Raw genomic sequence first — 24,123 nt, 5'->3', positions numbered from 1 at the left:
ACTGCTTGGGAACGCTACCAACTAAAAAACACCAATGCCTAGCACATTTGCAATACAATACAGTCCAATGACAAAGTTGTGCAGAATTTATTCAGCCACACAGGAGCCAATATTTTCAGCCATTTATATTTAATTGTTAGGTAAGTTGACCAGCAAGACAGGCAGGTTCAAGCAGGTAGGTCCAAGGCTCAGACCCCAAGGTTTATTGCTCCTGCTGACCCATTGGGAGTTTTTGCTGAAGCAGAAGTTTTCCTGCCCCAGGCCCTTACCATCAGCAGCATGCTGAACACCCAAGTAAGTCATGCTCCCTTGGGTGACTTTATTGTAGCCTTCCAGCACCCAAAGGGGGCCTACAATAAGTTTGGACAGGAATTGTTTACAAGGGCATGCAGTGATACAACACAGGAGAATGGTTTCAAACTCAGACGAGGTTTAGATCAGATTTTAGGATCAGATTCTTTCCAGGGATGGTGGCGAGGCTCTGGCACAGGCTGCCCAGAGAAGCTGTGGATGCCCTTTCCCTGACAGTGTTCAAGGACAGGCTTGAGCCCCCTGGTCTAGTGGAAGGTTCCTGCCCATATCATTGGGATCGGAACTAGATGATCTCTCATGTCCCTTCCAACGCAAATTTTCTATGATTCTACTATTCTCTGAAACCTCCACTCAAGCCCACCTTCCCAGGAAATAGTGTCCAGGAAACAGAAAAGCCCTTCAGGGGAAATTGCAGCAAGAAGGAACCTTTGATGTTTGTCCTGACATCTTTCCAAACAACAGCCTCCGACCCTCAGAACAAGCGAGAGCTGAGAGCTGCGCGGTGCTCAGTGCCCGGCTCGGCCCGGCTCGGCTCGGTTCGGCCTGGCCCAGCTCGGCCCGGCCCGGCCCAGCTCGGCTCGGCCCGGTCCGGCCCGGCTCGGCTCGGCACCGCTTGGCACGGCTCGGCTCGGCTCGGCCCCGCTCGGCTCGGCTCGGCACCGCTTGGCACGGCTCGGCTCGGCTCGGCCCCGCTCGGCTCGGCTCGGCCCGGCTCGGCTCGGCTCGGCCCGGCCCGGCCCGGCTGGGCTCGCAGCATCTTCCAGCGCCACCTGGTGATCCCCAGCACCTCCTCCCTGTCTCCAGGCACGCATGAACAATTCCAGGCTGCTCCCGAGTATCGCCCGAAATACAGCGAGCTCTGTTTCTGTAGCGGACCTAAACAGCACAAGTCGGCTGGCTGCTGGATCTGCCTCTGCTATGGGCTTTTTGTACCTTTTCTTGCTAAGTTTTCCTGGGGGGAAATAGAGTTTTACCTCTAAGCCAACAAAATGAATAGTTAGTGGAAATTAATTGCTTTCATAGAGAAGAGCCTGATAAATTAATAGCAGCTTACCTTTCCTCCTGATGCAGAAAAAGAACTTCAAATTGCTGCCCAGTTTACTTTCTAACATGGAAACAAGTTTGAAACCAGATTTACAGTCAGCTGCCAGGAGACAGATGAGAAGACCAAACAATCTGTTACCCTGGGAGTAAATCATGCACCCACTGCCCAGCAAAAGCATTCAGGCACTGATTTCAGAAGGAGCTGATTGTACTCAGTCACTGCTTATCTGATCACCTGATGGGTGCCACATTGTACAGGGGATGGAAGGGGGTACAGATATCCCTGTCACCCCACAGGAAAATAAAGCGAGGTCTAAATCTGCAGAAAAATAGTGTCATGAGGGGAATGAGGATTATATTATAATAGAAGTTAGAATTGTATTTCATAAAGTCATCATAAATTCATGGATTGAAAAAAGGCTGCTCAATGTACCCCGATATGGCCCCAACATGAACTCTAAGGAGAGGGCAGGGTCTTCACATTTTTACCTTTTTCTCTCTCTATTAATAAAGAACGTGTGTAGAATATAAATCTGGAAGGAAAACAATCACCAAAAAACACAATTGCAAAAGTGGTTTCTTGAAAGCACTTATGCACCTGGTATACACATAATAAAGTTTAAGATCAGTGAAGTGATTGCATTTTAAAACAATGGCTCTCTACAGATGTATTATAAGATGTCTCAGATACATAAAAATATATGGGTTCAGGAGTCTAAGTCTTGCTACTTAATACAAAATCAAGAAATATTATGGAAAAGACACTAATCTCTTTTAATTAATACAAGAAGCTATAACAGTAATCATATTTATTCATGAGATTCTACTATAGAAACAAGCACTAAACACAAAACCAGTCACTGGATTATTTGTTCCATTGAGTAAATGAATCCAGCCAGATCTTCAAACATTTCAGTGCTCTGCCTGTGGATAAGTAAAATGAAGTCAAGTCACTCTGACAAAATATGTGACGAGAGTTTCAAAGTATGGGTCTTTGATGAATGTGTAAGCTCAACCAGTTCACCTTAAATAAGTCCTGAAATTCTGTCTCAGTGCCCTGGATGTAGTAAACTAGAGTCCCTGGGTTAAATTCTTACTTCTCCTGTGGATATGTGTCACACAGACAGAACTTCTCAACAAGCACACAAATGCATCCATTCTTACCACAGACTGTGCTGGAGAATTGGGCACTTCCATTAGGAGGCCTGGCTGTCTCCAAGTGGAAGCTGACAGTTCAAAAATACCACAGCAGAATGCTCCCAAAGAGGTAAAATGCTGTTTTATGGCACAGGCAGTGGTTTGCTTTCTGTTTCCTCTTTATGAAAGGTGCAACTGCACACCACCTTGCAAACATTTCCTAACTCTTTTGAAAGGCCTCTTGGGACCTTGAGGAAGAATGGAATGAAACTCATATTGTGCTCCTGTAAAATTTGTACAGTTGGCCTGTGAAAAATCAAAGACTCTGACTGATTTCCAGTCTAATATCTGACGCTGGTGCTTCTCCAGCCTTGGCTTTTAGCTATATTCTAGAGCATGTGGGAGTACTTCTGGCTACCCTATTCAATAAAATGCAAAGAAAATTAGATTCTTTCCCCTTGTCCATTTTAGCAAGAGTCCATCATAAAATATATATAACATTTGCAAACATATTTTTATTCCTAGTATTTATTCCAATGGTTTCTCAGCTTTTTTTACTGATCTTATGATTCTTCTTCCTAAGGTAGTTTTTATTTCATTCTCTTTAAAATCACAGTTATGTCCTCTCCTAGGCTTCTTCTCACAATTGAAATGGTTGAGTTTGTGGAGTGTTAATCATGGAAAAATTCGCTGAGATATTTGAGGGGCTTGGAGGACCACTACTGCCCTTCCTACTCTTGGAATTTCTGATTGCAACTTATAGTTTGTGTGGGCATCCTGCATTACCCCCTTCACATGAGTAAAGTCCAGTAAATGTCTGCTAAATACAGCATAGCAAAGGGTGGAACATTCTAGTTTCCACTAGGAAAACAATTTTACCAATGCTGAGTATGTCAGTCCCAGTAGTACACTTCCATCAATGTGTTATGCCTTCCTTTTTTTATCGCCTCCCACAAGACAACCTCTCCAATTACATACTTTCTCATTTTAATTATTCTTTCACACACTCCACTTTTTTCAGTGAATTATTGCATACCAGGAAAAAAAAAATGCTTTCTTATTTTTAGACTTTAATAAGAAGTGTGTTTCAAGTACTTAAGAGAGATTATTTCATGATAGTCAAGGAAGCATTTTTTCTGACAGGTTTGTGTTTCATGGTTGACTCACAGTTTTAGATGAAAGATACAAATGTTATAGCATTAATTCGCTCATGAGGGTCCTTAGACATGGGGGAGATGCTGTGAATATTCCAAAGTGAGGGAAAATAAATTATTAGATATCACATAGTCCTTAGAGGAGTGTATTATGCATCCTCTAGTGACTAAGTATGAGCACAGGTCACATGAAGTTTTTCTCTGGTTTCTAGTGAAAATGGAGTTTGTGTCATTTCTTTTCCTTCAGCAGCAATGATAACACCTCCTACCTTTACCTAGGTGTCTGTTTTCACAGTGCATATGAAATTTTCATCTCTGAAAAATTTATCAAATGTGGCTGAAACCACTCATTAAAATCAAGAGGAAGTTCTAGTTCTGAGCACACCAACTACAGTTTCTGAGGAGAAGTGAGGCAGAATTTATACTGTTCTGTCCTTGCTCACTGTCCTGGGAAGAGTCAAGCACTGTGTCCTGACAGCAGACATCTCTGGCATTGCATGATGAATAAAATTTGCAAAGCATCTCTGGGAGATTTTCAGCTAAGAAGGGAGGTGTCTTCTACTTTTAGATGGCTGTTTTAGGAAGACGTTGAATACACTGAATTCTGCCATTAATCCCCTAAGAAAATCAGGTTAAAAGTAGTACTGAAAGGCTTATGCTCCATGCATAAGTAGCTTTTATTGGCTGAGTGAAAAACGAATAAGATGTGAAAGATGTTTTTAAAAGAGAAATTGCAAACACAAAGACTGATTTGATATTGGCTAGTGCCACATCTACACTAGAGAAGATCAGCATGGCCCAGAGGATGAAAATTAACAGGCTGCTCCATCGAGCTAAACATCTAGAACCAGATTTCCCTCCTCATGTTAAAAAGTCCATTTCATGAGGGAATATAGACAGAAGAGGCCAAACAGAAAACTTACAATATAAGCAAAGCATTTTGGCATAAGACTTTAAGAATGCAGAAAGATTATGATTTTGTGACTTGCAGATTTCTGTTGTACATTTGTGTTTAGGTAATCTCTTTCCAGATGTACATCTTTTGTTTAAAATGGCTTATGGCTAATTCTTTTTGATTCACAGAAGGATTTGATTGAAAAGAGTGAATAAAGCTGGAGAAACCTTACAAATGCAATGGCTGGGATCTTTCTTTTCAGTTGCCAGGGCAGAGGTTTCCATTGTTTGTTTGTACAATAATTTATCTGGAACAGCAGAGGGTGTTTTCAATGAATGAACCACCTGTGTAACAATATAGGAAACAGAAAAAAGATAGCTTTCAGCATTAGTTATTTTTATATGTGAAAAAAAAAAAATCTATAGTTTATCTGTTAAATAACTGGATGACTTTCTTAGGATCACTTGGAAACACTATATAGAGAAATGCTACACCACTTCATTTCCATGTGCACACATTGTACCAGTGGGATTTCTCAATTAGATGTTCTGTGATAAAATGTTACATTCAGTCTTCAGGCAATCATGCCAAAAACTTCTGTGACCAACTACTCTTGTTCTTGCACTTTACTTGACCATTACTGAAGTACAGCAAAAGCACATTAAAAGTGCCTTAGACTTACAACTGCCCCCTTCTTTCCTGTCATTTCCTTTCCTAACTTCTTTCTCCATTCAGCCCTTTTGTTTCTAATAAGAAATAATCTGAATCTTTTCATGATTACTTTAGTTGTGTGAGTAATAGACCTCTATGTATAATGGCAAAGGAGCGAATAGTAATATTAGAAATATTAGAATTATTCATATTAGAATTAAAGTGGAACATTTTCAGGAATCTGGTAAAAAAAACTGGCTGGAAAACTTTTAGTTATTTAATTTAATTTTTTTTATTTCACTTTTGACTGTCCCTCAAAAATGGTAACATATTTGTTTGTTTTCCAAAAATTATACATAAAAAGTTAGAACCTCCATATTTAAACCCCACGGAAATATGACTAAATTGAGCTGTGCAATCCCTTTCATACCTGAAAATGTGTGCAAGATATCACCCTAATTTTGAAAATAGCTTTTGTCAGCCAGCATTTCATGTATTTACTCCTATGTTTCCAAACCTCAGTTGCTTACTTGTAGCTTATTTATTTCTTAATGTACTTATCTACAGAGGCATATGTTGTTTTAATTCTCCTAAAACATAGTTTTATGAGAACACTCAAACACTCAAAACAGAGAGCTTTTTTGAGTTTAGTATTTCTAGAAGCTTATACTGAACTTTTAAAACTCTGGAAAGAAAATCTTCCCATTGTAACTTTACACTTTTTTCTTCAAAATTCTATCATGTATAAAGAACATGGTATTCGTGTGCCAGGTGAAAATTTTTAGATTCTTTTCTTACTTTCCCTCCCTTTTTAGCATGTGAATGAGGATAGTTAAGGGTGAAAGTAGCTGTAGCATTCCAAAGGAGTAGTCAGGGCAATGCAGGCATTTCCAGTGAGGCACACAGGTAGAAGGCTCCAGTTATTGTCCCTACTGCCATGCATTCATCTGGTGGCCAACACTTGCACAAGGAAATGAAGGGAGAAAAAAAAGCTGTGGTGTGTGCACCAGTGTGTGGGTACGTTCTTCTGAGTGCCAAGTACGTCAGAGTGGGAAACAGCAAGGGAGTGGAACATAAAGCCCATCTCACATACACTGGGAGGGCTGCATTTGACTTCACTGCAGTTACTTCTGATTTACTCAAGTGTCAGCTGGAGAAGGACCACAACCCATGCTTTAAAATGTTTTTATATGCTCCTCTGAGTAAAAAACTTGGAGGACTTTGTGAAAACAAGCTACTGTTGCTGATTTGCCAGGTAGGCAACCTCTCTGAGCTCTGGTTGAGAGCTGATCCAAATAAAATGTTTCTCACAGCTATGACTCTGTTGCACTAATTCAACTAGAATAAACAATTACATCAGAAAAATGTGTTTACTTTGGTTCTGGGCCACAGAGACTGGGCCCAAATATGATGTAGAACATATGTCTGTTATTGCTTATAAGGACAAATAATTTTACAGGTGGACTTCAAAATTCCTTCCTTTTGCTAAGTATACTCCTCCTGGCAAAGTACCTGGAATGTCTGTTTATTATTTATGGAATTATACATCAACTTTCTTATTTAAATAGACAGTGTAAACAGTAACTCTGAGATTAGAAACAAACAGAAAATTTTATTTCTCTCTTTGTTTACAGGTACATGACTATGGTCCTTTCATTAAAGCTACACCTGTTTACACCAACAAGGACTGACATCTTCAGTTGCTCAGTAATCTTGTACTGGGGTAACTCAGAAATAAAATAATCAAAGCCAGCAAAATTTTGCTCATGTAAAATTAACATAGAGAAGATTACAGTTTTGTACTTTTTACAGAACTCATCAAAAAGTTGATCCAGACAGCCAAAAGCAAAGGGAAAGACTATTTAGCCAGACTGTTGGTTCATGTCATACAATATCATTTCAGTCTAGAATTTTCATCTCTACTACCAAGGAGGTTAAACCAAAACATTACACCATTTTTACTTGCCTAATTTTAGCCATAGTGTTCCAGTATAAAGGTAAAGGAGGCATAAATTGGAGTTTAGTTTAAAAATGCCTGGTCTAAACTATCTGAATAAAGGTCCTTTTTTTATTGGTAAACTTTCTGTTGTTAACAGAGTTGAGTATAATCAGTATGGGAGAAACTTTACAGAGTAAATATAGGGGATACCTCTGAATAAGGTGTGATATGTCCTTAGCCATTGTAACACAGCAGGTTTTATACACATGAAACAACAAACCACTTTTTTTAATTTGCAACTTAGAAATTAAATTAAAAATTACAGTGAATAAAACTGAGTCTAAAATTCTGCCCACGTTTGTCCCAGGTGTGAAGCTTGTTTTAACCTAAAGTTCTGGGTTTAATCTATTGAAAGAATACAATGAAAAGTGTACAAATTTAAGATGCATCAAAATTGCATTTGTCTTGAAGTTTGGAAATATCCCCATCACAGAGAACAAATACAAATCTTTAGCTAGTACCAGTGCAACCAGCCCATACAAAATTAAGCAATAAATACCCATTGGCATGGGTGAGAGATTATTGCCAAGCCAAATTGGATGAAATTAGGATACTTCTGAACTTTTATTTTTGAATAAAAGTTTTTAAACTCAAGCCATAATCTTTCCTGAAGCCCCAGAACTGGGAGAACATAAACCTAATTTCTGGGATATTACAAGAGCCACTGTTAATAGATTTCTTTCTAGCCAACCGGATCTGTCATAAGAATGCTCCCATGAGATGCCAACCCCTCAGAAAACACCAAAGGCATTGAAATTACCCACATAAGCCTTTGGACTGCTTTTGAGGTTCACCTACATTGGGAGATCCCTTCCATTTCCTTCACTAGCCTTGTGTAGGGTCTCATTGAAGTGACTAACAGTGACTACCTGACAAACTAGTGATGAGTAGTGAGCACCTTGTGAGGGTAGATGGAACAAGTTAAAGTCCCCTAGGGGAATTTTGTAATACTTATCCATCTGTCCTGAACAAAACAGGTCAAAACACTGTGCCTTATTCCCCAAGCAGCTGCATTCCCATGCAGCAGACTTTTACATTCCTTCCAGAAACCACCGTGCAGCTTTTCAGTGCTTGCTGAAACTGATGCAACAGTCATGGGGGCTTTACTGATCTGATTTCTAACTAATATAATAGGAATATGTGTTCACCATAGATTTTTAAGTTGTCATTTCTGGATGTCAAATTTTGATATGGCTAGAACTCCTTTTTCCTGAGAAAGAGCTATATGTCCAAGGAGAATATAAAAGTCTCCTTTGCTGTGAAAATCAGCTCTCCACAGTCTCCAGGTATGGAGTAAAAGCAACCCTAACAAGAAGGGTTTAGGGCACCTCAGAGTATGTTGTTCTTCCTGGCAGAAAGTGAACTGAGATCCTCCTGTGCAAAGCAGCAGAAAAATCCAATGTTTTCATAATTGATATGCACCCTAAACTGCTCCTTTCTGTGTTGTATGAGCTGCAAAATGGATGAAAAGTTACTGGAAATGTCTTCATTCTGCACATTAAGGAAAAACTTATAATAAATTATGTTTGTGTGCTTTTATTAACCCTTGAACTTCTGCTGAGCAATGCATGTGTTTGAACAAGAGTTGAAAAGCTATTAAAATATTTGCTTAAATACTTTACTACAGACTAAGAATTGAGCTCCAAAGCCTCTGGGATTTGAAGACTCACAAGAAAGTTAACTGAAGGAAGTCTGGGAGAGGTCAGCATGCTCAAGCACACTCCTACACAATCTTCCACCTCCCTTATCAGCTTTAATAAACTTGACTCCTACTTTCTGATCTTGAAATTCAAAGGACCCATGCAAAGATTTCCCAACTATGTAGGCTGTGTTCACGGCAATCTCATCTTTGCTCTATAAATGTAGAGTCAGTTAAATGTCTAAACTTTGGCCATATTTTCTATTGCTTTATTCCAATTTTACACTTCCACAGTTGGCTGATTTCTGTAGCATTAGGCTACACAAGAAGCAAGCCACCTGCAGATTTTATTAAAAATGACATGAGCTGCAATACTACAATATTACCTCTGATTTCCTTTACTCAAATGAAATACTTTTCTTCCTGTGAGACATATCTTTTCTTGTTTTTGCATTTCATACACTTTAGCCAGATTTATCTCATGCCAAACAGTAAGACAGTTCTCACAGCACTGCCTGTAACCCAGTTCACCTAATTCTCCCTTTGCCTATGCCCTTAAGTCTTTAATCACTAGCAATCAAATATCAGAGTCACACCTGCTTTTTCTTACTGGCTCAAGAAATGTTTTAATCTTTTGTCCTGATAGAAATCTCCAGCAAGAAGGTCAGAGTCCTGTGAACAGGGTTACAATGCTCCTGGAAAGGGTGGGAGATGTCATTCCAGAATCTCACAGGTTAAAGAACACAACTCTCCCTCTGCCAGGGAGAGTTGGTCACAGTGGGAGATTTTGCCTGGGGTTTTGAAAGAAAGATGCCATAGCAACATTTTGTCGAGATTCTGCTCTTGTTGGAGCATGTTGGTGCTCCCTGGGAGGCCTCCAGCATTGTAATTCCCTGTGGATTTGAGAGACATCTTTCTTTCAGAGCTCACTTGAGTCCAAGCACAACATAGGTGACAAGCTGCTCATTAATGTCAAAACTGGGCTAGTTCTCTATGTGGAAGCTGCCCAAACACAAACAGTGGGATTCATCTCACCCAAATATAGACCTCAGCAATGTAGAAAACCATGCAGCCAGTACACTTTGCCAGATTTTTTATTGTTAGTGAATTCTTAGCACATCTAGTTCAGGTATTTACTTCAGGATGAGATGACTGCCACCTCAGAAGAATTTGTTTCTCTTTACAGGTGGAAAAGGGAGTGTTGGCAGTAAGCTCAGAGAGAGATCCCTGCAGTGCAGATGACTGAACATGGGCACAAGATCTCTACTTCCACACCCAAAGAGTGTTCATGTCAACAATACTGCACCTGGGGGCTACATTCTGGCCACTTTTGGATCCTATTTGTGAGTTGGACTTCGGTGTTTAATCTTTATGGAGCATAAAAGTTACTTACACTAAAGTCAGAGAGTCTTAAGCACCTTTTAAAATATTAGCTTTCTTTTGTTATAGTAGGAGCAGAGTCACCAGGTGGTCATGTTAAATATAATCTTACACATTCCTTTTCTTAGTCTACAAGGAATACATGCACTTTCAAGTTATGTTGTACTGTTAGTTTTTGGTGTTCAGGTTTATGGGGGAGCTTTTGTAAACAACCAGGGAGTTCAACCTATCTTATGCTCTCTGATTAGATTTAGTTCTTGGTGAAAATTATTTCCTGAGAACCTGAAAGTGGCTTTTGGGTTAAGACTTCTAAATAAGGTTTAGCCTGCATGTAGTCTATGACCACCTATGTTCAGTGACTTGTGCACAGTACAAATACATGACTCTAAGATATTCTGTATCACTGATTTCTCCCTTGATAGAAAGCTGTGTTGCAAGCCTTCCAAATCCGTCAAAACCAGGCAACAGTGTTGTATTTCAGGGTCTATCCTTACTTTCCCAAATGTGCACAACTGCCATTAATTTTCATTGAAATCATTTGAACTCAAATGCAAAATAGATGTTACTTGGGGATGCAGTCAGTTAATATATGAGAATCTTGTGAGCCTTAGAATCATTCTGGCTTGTGAGTAGGTTATTTGTTTGTTTATTTTATTCCTTATTTATAAGAGAGATGACAGCCCACCCAGTGGAATTTTCCCATCAAAAATAGTATGAAACAGAATAATGGAATGCAAGATTGATTAGATGGTGTGCTTGTTGGCAATGGGTGCGTGTACTTCTTAATCTTAATGGATCATAAAAAAAGAATCCTTTCATATTTGCCATAATGCATGTGCTAAGTTGTGGGTTCCTAGCCAGTGCAAAGAAATATTCTATGATTTCCAGAGATACAAAGTAAGAATTTCATACAGCACATAAGTGGGGCCTCTGTTTAAATGCATAAAGATAATTTCTTAATTGTGGCAGTGATATTCATTAAAAAGCTTTCCAATAGTACATGCAGTTCCCACACTGGTCTCTCTCCCACTGTCTGACAGACAGACAGCTTGGTTACACATGCTCAGAAAGGAGGGTGGGGGCCCAGATTCTTGGCTGTCTTGAAGTGGCCACATCCTGCCATCTGCTGAATCCTTCTGCTATTGGCAAATCCAGGGAAGAATATTTCTGAGGTATCTTAAAATATTCCACACCTCTGCAGAAATGTTTCATATAAGGACAAGTATACAAATGCTTTCAAAGAGAGAGAAACCAGCTTAAAATTCTAAGAAATTGAATAATTTTTTTAAAAAATCCCTAGATATAAAGAAAATATCACAGAATCACTGAATATTCTGAGTTGGAAGGGACCCAAAAAGATCATCAAATCTAACTCTTTGCCCTACACAGGACAGCAACAGCAACCACACCACCTGCCTGAGAGCACTGACCTAACCCTCCTTGAGCTCAGTCAGGCTTGGTTCTGTGACCACCTTCCTGGGAAGCTGTTCCAGTGCCCAGCCACCTCTGGGTGAAAAACTTTTCCTGATATCCAACCTAAACCTGCCCTGGCACAGCTTCAGGCCATTCCCTCAGGTCCTGTCACTGTCACAGAGCAGAGATCAATGTCTGTCCCTCTCTTCCCCTCACAAGGAGCTGTACCTGCAGTGAGGTTGGCCTCAGGCTCCTCCAGGCTGAACAGACCAAGTGACCTCAGCCACTCCTCACACGGCTTCCCCTCAGAGCCCTTCACCATCTTTGCTGCTCTTCCTTGGACACTCTGCAATAGTTTAATGTCCTTTTTACATTGTGGCACCCAAAACTGCCCCAGCACTGGAGGTGAGGCTGCTCCAGTGCAGAGCAGAGCAGGACAATCCCTCCCTTGCCCAGCTGGCGATGCTGTCCCTGATGTCCCCAGGACAGGGATGGCCCTCCTGGCTGCCAGGGCACTGCTGGCTCATGTTCAGCTTTGTATCAACCAGGACCCCCAGGTCCTTTGCCCAGCACTCTTCTCCAGCTTCTCTTTCCCCAGTCCTCTAATTTGTCGAGGTCTCTCTGCAGGATCTCTCAGCAACTCTAAATTCTGTATGATCTGAAAAATTTCTTATTAATCTTTATAGATGTACCAGGAGGCTAGTGTCTAAACTTTTCCATATTTAGTTGATCACAGGAGTACACAAGATTTAATCCTTGGGGTCTTTATAAAATTTGTAAGTCAAGAAACAGTCAGAGTTCATACAGTAAAAAAAGTCAGGTACCTTCTCCTTGGATCACATTTTAATGTTGCAATCACAGCAACCGTATAATATTTAATGTGCATATATTTATGTGTAAAATTAAGTGAAAAATTCATAATATTTCTTCATTTTCTTACTCCCTTACTCTATCTCCATTAAAAAAAATAAACTTTGGATTTCTTCCAATGATTTCTTTGTTGTCTAAGCATTCACACTGTGGGTTTCTCACTTCTTCATCTCGTGTAACCAAGATTCTCTCCTTTTCCTTAGTTGTTGTTTAATGTGAAAAGTGTCATGCTCCTTAGAAAAAAATCTCAGTTATCTGGAAGCACCCTGGAAAGGAACAGAAGAAGGTAAAAGAATAACAATACTCCCTTTGACAGATAAACATATTGCTTTTGCAAACCAGAAGGTCTTAGATTTTAGTCATTGGGTTGGTGTCCCACACCTCAAGAACTTCTATGAAACAGGAATATAGTCTGTCTAAATGAGCCTGATGAAAAATCCGTAGTCCTAACATCTGGAATATGGTTCTTGTGCCATTTTGTCTTGGAAAAATTTATTTGCAGGATGGCCCTCCATTATTTCAGAAGCTAGTATTTTCTAAATTCAGTGTTAGTTTTAGCTACATAACATTTAAGCATTTCTTTTTGATTGAGCAAAATCCCCTCTGAAATAAATGACAGCTTTACTTCAATAGGTATGTTCAGGCCAGGCCCCTAATTAATCAGCACTGACATTTACAAGAATCACTGCTCTCTGCTATGCCAAAGGGCTTGGGTTCAACTCCCAGGAGCAAGGGATTTGGACCTATTTCATCATAAGGACTTCTTACGACTACTTTTCTCTGTCATGTAGCCCATTCTTTAATGGAAAAACACTATAGAGCAATGAGTGTGTTTACAAAATAACAGAAAAATGTAACCCTCTGAAAATAAAATTCTCTCTATAGATTGCAAATGTCCACAAAACTATTTTCCTTTTTTTTTTTTTTTTTTTTTCTTTTTAACTACATGTGGCTCTTCTGGACTGGTATTACAACTCCTACTGTAAAGTCTGTTTGAAACATGCCCATTTAAACTGGGGTCCATCCTGCAATGTTTTGCTGCATTGCGATTTTTTTTCACTGCATACTAAGGTGGCCTCTAGAAAAGTAAAAACATATGCAGATTCCTTAATATTGTCTAAAGGGAAGCTAGAAACTGCATCATGAAAAATTGATCATGTGAAAATGATATCTGATCTGCTGTAAACTGCAAACTATGCAGAGTATCTCTTGGAATAGTTCAAAGTCCAAAGTCCAAAGCTATACCAGCAACTCTGCTAACCATGTCATAGTAAATAGTAAAAATAGTGATTATCATCACAAATGGATAATGCCATGTAGGAGATCTGCTCCCCAATTCTAGTTTTGCAAAGAAAACAACCTTGTCTACAAAGAAGGAAATGGTTCATGACATTAGCTTTCTTTTCTACAACTGCGCTGGGAGGGTCACAGGCTGCCTCCATGACCTGGACTATCGAAGAACTGGAGATCCCCAAAGGGACAATCTCTCTGCAGATTTGGAGGTTTGAGCCTGGATTTTCTTCAGTCTTGACTTTCACATACCTCTGTGATTCCATCAGCTGCCAAAACTTCATTCCCATCAGGAGGGTTAGTAAAAACTGAAGGCTGTCTAGGCTGCCAAATTCTGGGACAAATTGTTCCCTGCAGAGTACTTTTGGAAAGGACAGAAACATAGGACTGATAATTATATTATGAAATAATAAGAATAGTTTCTTGGGTTTTTTGGGCCAACAGCGGGAGAAGAAATTATAGTGATAAAATCTATGAAATCGGAATTGCACCTTCTTCAAAAATCATCTGTAAAAGGCCAGGTATCCAGAAAAGTCTGTGTGAAAGATTAAAAGCCTCAGGATTTAAGAAACATCTTTCTTTTGCACTCATATCCCAGCACATGGTACAAAATCCAGTGATACTGCAGATGCACCGTTGTTTGCAGCTGCCGATATGCTGTCAGCCAGACAATTTATCCTGTAGGGTCTTGTAGGCTGAGAGAATTGTGCTGCAGCTGCAAAGTTCATTCCTGTTCATCTGGATGGATTTTTAACAATGGTCTCTGCTCTCCCCACTGCCCAAACAAAACTATCTATAAATGGAAAACTCCCTTCCTCTCCCTCCAAGGCCCTGAGGTAGCAGAATGAATGCAGCACGCATGGTGCTAAGTGTCTCAGAGCTAAAACATGCTTAATACATGCAAATACCAACATTAGCCATTATGAACAGGCATGATTTATGTGCCTGTCAGCAAGACATCAATCATGGCTACAGAGAGTCAGCAGCAGTATCAACAACAGTAGCAGGAGTGGAGGGTCAGAGCCAAGATGGGATGGTCCTTCCCAGCAACCCGGGGGGAAGAGAAAGATGGATGAAGTAGTAAGAATCCCCAAACAGTGTCTTTTAGGGAAAGGGATGCTAAATTTTAAACCATCTCTTGAGCCCAGTCAATGTCCAAGATTATTTCTTTGTTAGATCTGTAAGAAAGAGAGAACCAGCACGGACATTTGGAAATGCCATCGGAGGAGGGATTCTGGACATATCAAAAAGAAGTCAGGATTTTGAAACTGTGACCTCAAAGGTATTTAAAGGGATCTTTTCAGAAGATGTATTTACCTGATCTGCTTTCTTTCTGATTTGCTTTCTTGTGCAGATGGCAAGCGTATTTAACTGTGAAACTTTTCCTTACCACAAATTAGAGCCAAGAAAGAAAATGCATTAGAGCTATCTTTGTACAGATGATAGTATAACTCAGAGAACTGTCTCTGAGGCCATCCTGTGATAACTAACTTTGGCTTCTGAGTAATTTAGAAAATACCAGTTCATGCTAAGGATACAGTTGGGAACTTGTTGCATTTTGGATTTTGCTTTTTTGCTTTTTGTAGTTGGCAGGAGAAAGCTGAGCTAGAGGAGATGTTGGCTGAGATGATAGAAAAAAACAATGATGTTTTATTTATGTATCTCAGGCTGTACTTGCAGTTGGCTGGAGGCACTAGATAAAGGTACTTAGATTTACTAATAAACTGATAGGCAAAGAAATTGACATCCCTGAAAAAAATTTGTCAAGGACAAATAAAAACAATTCCGTCTCCATGTGTTAAGAATAACTGATTTGGCATATTTGTTTCCAGCTGGGACATACAGCTGAAGTGTTAAAAAATGTCTCGAAATTCCCTAAAAATGGATTACCTGTCAAATTTACAGGCTCAGACAAATGCATGTAGCATCTCATCCCCAAACTGGGTGGACTGTACATCAAGTGATGGATAATACTTTTGAAAGCAAAGGCAAAATTACTCCTGACAAGAATGAAATCAAAAATAACTCAATTTTTTTTCTCTGTCTTGCATGGCACAAGGAATTTTGCTAAAATATATCTTTTTTGCATGTCCTTAGACCAGCACTTGAGAGATATTGAGGATTCTGAAGAAATTTCTTATCAAAGAAGCACTAGAAACATCATAAATATATTGCAAACTGTTCAAAGAAATATAAAAAATACGGTATGGAGAAAAGCCAAAGCACATATTCATTACAAAGGAAGGAAAGATAATTCAATTGAGGCTACATTTTCTGGAAGCACATATATCCAAATTGTGTTTTAAATAGGTGACATCTTAAGAAATGTGAGTAAGTGCAAATAGCAGTTTAAAGCAGAGGGGGAAATTCTGATCAAGTCACACAGTACAAAAGACCTAATAACATATGCTGTTGTGTGATGACAAATATTTTAAGAATTTTTTGCTTATTTTATTAATAAATATTGTAAACTGTTACTGACTTTTTCGATTCTGCTCTAACCTTGTCAGCTGTGGAGCATTCCAAGATATTGGTTGACAGAAATCAACAAATGTAACAGTTTAAGTATCCACTTTGTATATACTTTTCTGCAGTCCTTCAAGAGCCAAATTCATCCATGTGAATGCAAAACAAAGTTGACAATTTCTGTTTCTCCATTCCACTGCTGAACTTCTCTTGACTGATGAAGCGCGTGTGTGGATGATTAGTAATGGAAATATTCAGGATTTTTAAGGCTGCAGGGAATTTTTACTCTGCATTACCTTTTGGTAACTTCTGTTCGGGTTAGTCTCTCTCATAGCCACACAGTTCTGATGGAAAGATTGATATTAATGGAGAATTTATTATATTTATTTGCAATTTTTTTAATGTTTTAAAGTTATAGCTCATTTATAGCTTGATTTGGCTACAGGAGTTTTTGAGGCACAATTCTCTAAAAACAGAATTAGGAGTGAAATTATTGCTTAAATGGTGTGGCGAGACACAGCATGTTATCAACTCCAGATATGGAGGATAGCTTTTATACTCTTTGTAATATCTCAGCACACTGCTTTACCTAACAGGAGGTTAACTCAAGCTAAAAATATGATTGCTAATTTATTGACTTATTTATTTATTTTTTCCAAATTTAATTAATATTTATTCTTACTTTTTTTTTCTCAAATCTTGCACAAATTGTTCCTGTAATTAAATGGTTTCTGATCACAAACTAGTCATAACTGATAAGTAATTTCTTTTGCTTTTAATATGACAGCTGCTTTTTGTTTCAGACTTTCTGGATATATTAGTGTTATTAATCAGCTCAACAGAATTCAGTAAGTTTTATTAAAATAAAATGCCCATTTTTGCAAGCAATCCCCTCAGAAATTTTGACCAGTGAATTAATTCTTACCCTAAATTAAGTCAGTTATATGGATCAGGAATAAAAAAATTGTATAAAGGAATTTCATTCAGCTCCTTGGACAGCATGAAAATTGGAAGCTTGGTAGGGGTGGAGTTTTTTATATGTGCATAGCAAGATTTTTTGTTAGGTTTGATGCTTGAAAGAGAAAGAAAGAACAACAATGTACAAGATTTAAACATTCAGTGAGTACCCACAGTTTTCCTTGACTTCATATCTGAAACAAGTCAAAGAAGCACCCAAGGATGCAAGCCACAATTGTACTAGGCTGCAAGTTCCCAAGATTTTTGCAGCTGAATCTGTTATAAATCTATCCATTGCCTTACTTCTCCTCCTCCTGTCTGCTTTTTGCTCTTTCATAAACTACTTTCCTCTGGAGTATATTTGCATGTCACTGGAAAGGCCTGTCTCATAGTTTAGAAGCTAGTTTTTAGGTTGCAGTTATCCTAAGCACATCAATTACATCTTAAGAGTGACAAAAACTTGCCATTTTTATACAGTATTGCCAATATCATGTTGTGGTATTTCTAAATAGAGCAGCTAAATTGGTGCAATTGGTTGAGCTTTATTATCCAAAGGTAGAAATCCTATAGCAAACCCACTGGTATTAACATGTCTTTCTCTTTGGTGATGAAAGATCTTGTGAAGATCTAAGGTGCCAGAAGACACAGAGATGAATCTGTCACGTGAAACAGAAATACATGCAACTTCTAGGGAAAAAAAAAAAAAGTACTTTTGTATACAATGGATAACCCCCCTGTAACTTGCTTTGCATAAAGGCAACTGCTGAAGGCACCTGGAAAATACAATGACTCTTAAAAGGCTTTGCCTATATTCTGTCTTCATTACAGTGAAAGGCATTGTTCAGAATTTTTCATGTTAAACTACCCTGAAAATTTCCCTCACACATATTTTGAATGCTGAAGACCTTTAACAAGAAGTTTTTCTTTTTGTTGAGCATGTATGAACATTAGCACTTGTCTATATTTAAAGAGATTTCTTGGTATAGATCAACTGATGTAAATATACTAGAAAGCCTTTTGCAGTAAAGAGGTTTTTTAACATCTTAACTAATTTTTTTCTTGTTAGATTAAGATCCAAAAGAAAAACAAAGAGTTTGTTAGTATAACTGCTGCTGGAGAGGAAACAAACAAATGCATACCTATATGTATAACTGTATCTGACTGTTGTCACTTTTTGCATTAACAATACTAATTAAAAGTATAAGAACGACTAATAAGGGAAGATTTCTGTTCCGAGAGACATCAGTATAAAATCTGAGCATGTAGTACTGATATCTGTAGCTAAGTCATGTTTTCAGAGATACTGTAGCTCTGGCAAGAGGTATCTTTATGAGGGAATTAGAGTAATAAGCCATTCCATTTGCACAGTGTTGTGGAAGAGGTAAAATGGAGTTGGAAAATGCTCTTTACCATTATTTTTCCTTAAAATTTTTTTGGTGTCTTAAATTATAGACTCAGTATGACTGCAAAGGATTTGGGCATTGACATTGCTATATTTTGAGAATTAAAAATATCATAGGTAGAAGGGGGTTGGGTGTTTCTGAGTGTGTGGGGGGGAAGGTGGCTTTGAAAATGTCTTTTTATTCCAGAATATGTTCATAATCCTGGTCTGTTTATACATCTTGTGTAGTCAGGTAAGTTAAAAGTATCTGTGAAACACTCAGATATAACATAAATTGTAAATATATATCAAAATATCTTCAGAATAGCAATCTCATGAGCACTTGCAATAGACCACCTAGAAATATTTCCAGAAAAACAGAATCTAATCTGTGCCAGAACCAGCTGTAGGTGTGGACAGATCTTGGAAGTTTCAGGTAAAATCTGTACCAGGAAACTGAACAGTGCCAAGACCCCTGGGCTGGCCAAGTGGCACAGTTTGCCCACATCTATGAAATTAAGGTTTTTTAGCTTAAATTGTAACTCCACCCAAACTGCCTCCTGGCAATGATCCTCCAGCAATTTTGACTCCTGCACATTATCTAGGAATGCTTGGGAAGGGGTTAGCGGGAGAGGGTCAAAGCCATTCCAGGGTCTGTGCTAACAATTTTACAGTGCAGAGTTTCAGTGTCTGGGAATGTTTCCAGGTAATCTTTAACTTGCCATTATAGAAGCAGTTTCAGAGCTCCAGAAGTTGAGCTTCTCAGCCAGATGTTATCTGGCTACACCTCCTGCCATATTTCCTTTTCTATTATGATTTGTTCTGTACTGTTGGGATGGGAGGGGAAGGAAGGGGAAAGGACAAGGGAGGGGAATAAGTTTTTTCTTCAAATTTATTCACTTTGACATCATTGACACTGTGGACATCATAATTGAAGGAATTCTGCCATTTTCCAACTGTTCATATTAGTAATTGCACAGGAAAGGTAAGAGAATTATAGGACAAAAGACTGTCTTTCTTCAAGGTGGCAAGTATTCCTAAGGCTTTAGTATCACATAAATGAAAACCAGATATTTGCACATATATTTTTTGTTAACAATCTAACAATATTTTATATGAATAGCTAAAATTAATAATAACAGCATCTTTTATGTCAAATATACTCATTTGTGTAAAGCTGCAACAAGTGTTCCTTTCTTGCTTTAGATTGTGGCAGAAATTTCATCTTCCTTATTGTTCACAGGAAATCTAGGAATTCCAGTCCATACACCAAGAAGGTTTAGTGTTCTGCTGCTGGTGATGATGTGTTTCCCTTAGAAATGTTAGGAATATATTTTTCTTCAGTTTTGTATCTTCCTTTGGCTTTGCCTTTGTAGGAAATTAAAGCAGAACACAATCCTAATGTTAGCTATTTAAAAATTAACATTGAATAACATTATCTAATTCTGAATGACTCCTAATGGACTTCTGAGAAGAAAAGAGTGCAAAGTGACCTATCCAAGCCAATCTCTACAAAAGAACTGCAGTATGATGGGAATAAATTACTTGTGTATTTCTGAGGACTCCTAGCTTTTTAAGTGGGATGGATGTGCCCAAACCAGATAGTGGAACTAGTGCCTGATATTTTCAAACCCAAAGAGTATGCCCAGTGATCATTTAGGGAAAATATTAAATCATCCAGGCAAATACATCAGGCACCGCACTAGCAATCAAATATGAGTCATGAATAAATTTGTGTCCTGAAAACACTATGTGTAATGGTTTAATTCAGTAATGAGGTGTGGCCATTAAGAGTGATATGGTTTAGAATTTTCATAACAGAAGAGTTGCAGGGAAGAAAAGGAGCATAGTTCAAAGATGTAAATAAGGTGACAGCACGGGAAGCACAAGGAGTATTGTGATAAAACATACCTGCCTTCAACCCAGAAAGTAATTACAGTAGACTCATTTAATTGGAAGATTAATGTTACATCTTGGATTTCTAGTTGGGAATGACTTATACACAATGCTTTAAAAGTCTTCAAACTCTAGATACCTGTTACCCTCACCTTTCTTTTCTTCTCAGTAAAAATATCAAAATTTTTGTGAAACAACAACTGAACTGCTGCAATTTAAATTTTTTACAGCAAATTAAAATTAAAGGTAGTTTACCTTGTAATGCTAGATTCTAAAGTGCAGAATTTACTTAATAAACAATTCTTTTTCTCATACAACAGGGCAGGACAGAGCATTCAATATATTAGCTTTATGTGATTTTCCACTATCCAACTTATGGGTGAAAAGCCTTAATAGGTGGTAATAGTAGTCATACCAATAGCTCACCAGTTGTTAAGTGGTGACTGACTGGACATATGCTCCACTGCTACTCTAGTGTAAATGATGTGACCTCAGACTGTGTTTTTGAGAACATAGAACTCGTTACTCTAATATCATAGTCATTCTGTACCTCTCATTTATGTTGCCAAAATTTCAACTGGAAGTTGTATCTATGAGAGTTGTAAATGGTGAGATAAAGCAATCGAGTCAGAAAAATGGTTTGCAGCCAGTCAGAGGGATGGACAGGAGAGGTTGAAAAGTCAGACACAGACATGAGTAATCCAGGACCAACATTTCCAAGAGATGCGTATTTCAGTATTAATCTTAGAAAACCATAAAGAAAAAAAAAAAAACAGATCTTTGCCATGAATCTGAAGTGTTACCCAGTATTTCTGGAATAGTAACACAACTTGAATTATTCCTATTCATTTTCTGAAATAAATCTTCTAGTGCTGATCTATGAAAATACCTAAAAGCAGAAAAAAATCTTGACATCCCTGATCAGGCTCTCCACAGACAATGCTGGTAGCTTTTTTTGGACTGGAAAGCCCACTCTTTAGTGGAGCTAAAAGCCATAGGCTTTAATGATGGGAGACCTCCTTCTGCATGGAGCCATCTGCCCGAGGCACACTGAGCCTTAGGACTGTTTACCATAGATGGATCTACAATGCTTTACACAGTGAGATGCTGGCACAGTGTTCACAGTATGCTATGAACACTAGGAAGCCATAGCAATATTGGTCAGTCCTTCATAACTTCATTTCCCAAATGTTCATAATTAAACAATTTTTATTTAAGTAATCAGCATGAAATCCTTAGCTTTGTTTTTGCAACCGGTATTGTGTTTATGGAGCCAAATATTGAAAACTTTGATACTGAATACCTTGTATGTGTTAATTTTGGCAACCTTTAAAGATTCTGTAGATGCCTTGCTATGTTACCACCACCCACTCTTCAACCCCCCTGGCCATCAGTCCCTCCAAACCACAGAGACATGTTTCTCTTTTAATACTTTCTTGCAGTATTTCTCATGAAAATCACAGGGAATCGTGTGTGATTTCAGCAGAGTGAAACTTGATCTCAAAGTGTCTGTAGGACCAGAAGTTTTTAAAGAAAACATTTCTTAAATCTTGTGTTCACTGCTGCTTCAGCAGGCCAATTAGACTTGATGGGAATTCTAGAAAGCTGTCGCCAGGCATTGCAGCAGGAATAGCAAACAAGGCCCAAAGCAAATAAACGAATGGGTAAAGTGTGGCCATCCTCAGAACCTCCTTGCTGATGACCTTCTCGTCTTTGCAAAGGGGTGCTGAAGGTACTGGATGAAGGGACTCCAGGTTAATTAGATTTGACATTAGTTAACAGCAGCAATTACTAGAGAGTAATTAATCAGGGAAAGTCTCCAAACAGAAGGAGAATAAATAAACGGGCGGTAACATTCTGATCCATTTACCCCCCTAGATAAAGATGTGCCCCAGGTGTCAGGCTGAGGTGGGACTAATCTGTCTTGCTCAGTTTCTCCCTGGAACTTGGGTGACTCTTCACACATCCATCTTCCTTCACATGGAGACAAACAAGCATTCACTAAGCCATTAATAGCACCATTCCTATAAAAACTCAGGATAGTAAAACATTAAAATTCCTCTGTCCTTCCCGCATTTTTTTCTTTAATCCCCCCTGCTGCACTTCTTAAAGAACTCTTCAACAAAGTTCTGAGAATGCAAATGAAACGACTTTCTACTTTAATCAACTAGTATAATTTCAATACCCTAGTAGTAATCGTTTCTACATCCACAGCCAGCAGTTTTTCACTGCAGCCAATACCAAAGAGTTCCAGCTACTTAACCTGTAAAGAGCCAAGTTCCCTGGTTTGCATTCTCATCCAGGCCAATGGGGGTAGATCACATGGAATATCCTAAAAACTACAGCGAGCACCACCAGCTTACTTAGGAATCAGCCATGGCCTTACTCCAAGCACAGGCACTGGTGTTGCCCCAGAGGCAGCTCCCAGGACTGAGCTGTGATGCAGCTCCTGCTCCTCTGCACTGCTCCACAGCAGTCCTGTACCTGGCACAGGTTATTTCCACTCCCATGTGCCAGCTCAGTTCTGCTGGCTGGGGCAGCGTGGGAATCAGATGCAAAGCTCAGAGCAGTCCCACTTACATGGAGCAGGACTAACACCACAGAAGGGGCTTTCCCTGGCACAACCAGCTGAAAGATATCAATACTCCATGCAAGAGATGATTTCTGAGCCCTTTCTGCCTTAATTATGAACTGAATTCCAGCCTGTCTTAGTTTATATGGACAATTTTTCTCCCAGCATACTTTTGAATGTAGAAGGACTGAAGAGGGATCAACAATGCTCATACAATATTAAGGGCATAATATTTAGAGTCTTATTGCATTTGGTTACTTTATTCAGTAAGACAGACATTCTACAGGCAGACTATTGTTAAAGTTATTGGGATTTCTCTATGAAGTCTTCATCTTCACCATAAGTAAAAAATCTCTGAAATATTGATGCAGAACCAAAATGCTGATATAATATTCTAATGTTATGGACTATACAAATTTGATGTAATTCTGTACAGTGCATATTTTTTTAAACATAGCTAGGTTTAAATAACCTAACCTAATAAACTGTCTTAAATAACTACATAAAATCATAATTAAATAAATACCACTTGATTGTTTAGCTTTTACATAGCTGACAACATGTTTGTGGGGAAGGAGTAAGAAAAATTTTAATTATAAAAGTATGGTTATTTTCAAATAGTTTACTGAAAGAAGGTAAGTTTATAAAACTCTGCAGAAGTCACTAAAGCCACTATGGAAAAGAAAAAAGGGAAGCAAGGAAGAAAGAACTTGGATAAAAATAAACATAATAGACCAAGTTATGAAAAAGAAGAGTAATACATCTAAATAACTGCACTGTGATTAGCAATTTGTTATTGAACACATTTTCTACCACCACACTTAAAAAAAGGCAAATAAAATAAGCAATGCAGATTTTTGGAAGATGAGAACACATCCCACAGAAGATCTGTGGGTGAAAATCTGGCTCCTCTGAAGCCAAAAGCAAAATTCCTATTGACTGTAGCTGGAGTTTTCTTTATGCATGTAAACTCCTACTGACCTGCGGTGCCTTTATTCCCTTTTGCCTTTCAGATTTTTTTTCTTTCATGCTGTATGTTGAATTGTAACTTAGACAACATGTAATAA

The 24,123-nt window shown here is 38.5% G+C and overlaps 1 long non-coding RNA gene across 4 annotated transcripts in view; it reads right to left on the bottom strand.

Annotated features, from left to right (window-relative positions):
• Positions 1 to 24,123, bottom strand: part of LOC121469659 (uncharacterized) — a 319,414-nt gene that overhangs the window by 253,645 nt on the left and 41,646 nt on the right. Inside the window, exon 3 of one of the 4 annotated variants that reach the window (XR_012054822.1) lies at positions 1,833 to 14,145. The exons of the other annotated variants lie outside the window; for them this stretch is intronic. This is a non-coding gene — a long non-coding RNA (uncharacterized lncRNA). Of the gene's footprint in view, positions 1 to 1,832; positions 14,146 to 24,123 lie in introns of those variants that run through there. 4 annotated transcript variants of the gene reach the window in all.

This window comes from Taeniopygia guttata, chromosome 3, assembly GCF_048771995.1.
Source record: "Taeniopygia guttata chromosome 3, bTaeGut7.mat, whole genome shotgun sequence".
NCBI lineage: Eukaryota > Metazoa > Chordata > Aves > Passeriformes > Estrildidae > Taeniopygia > Taeniopygia guttata.
This window is presented reverse-complemented; position numbering and strand designations above follow the sequence as displayed.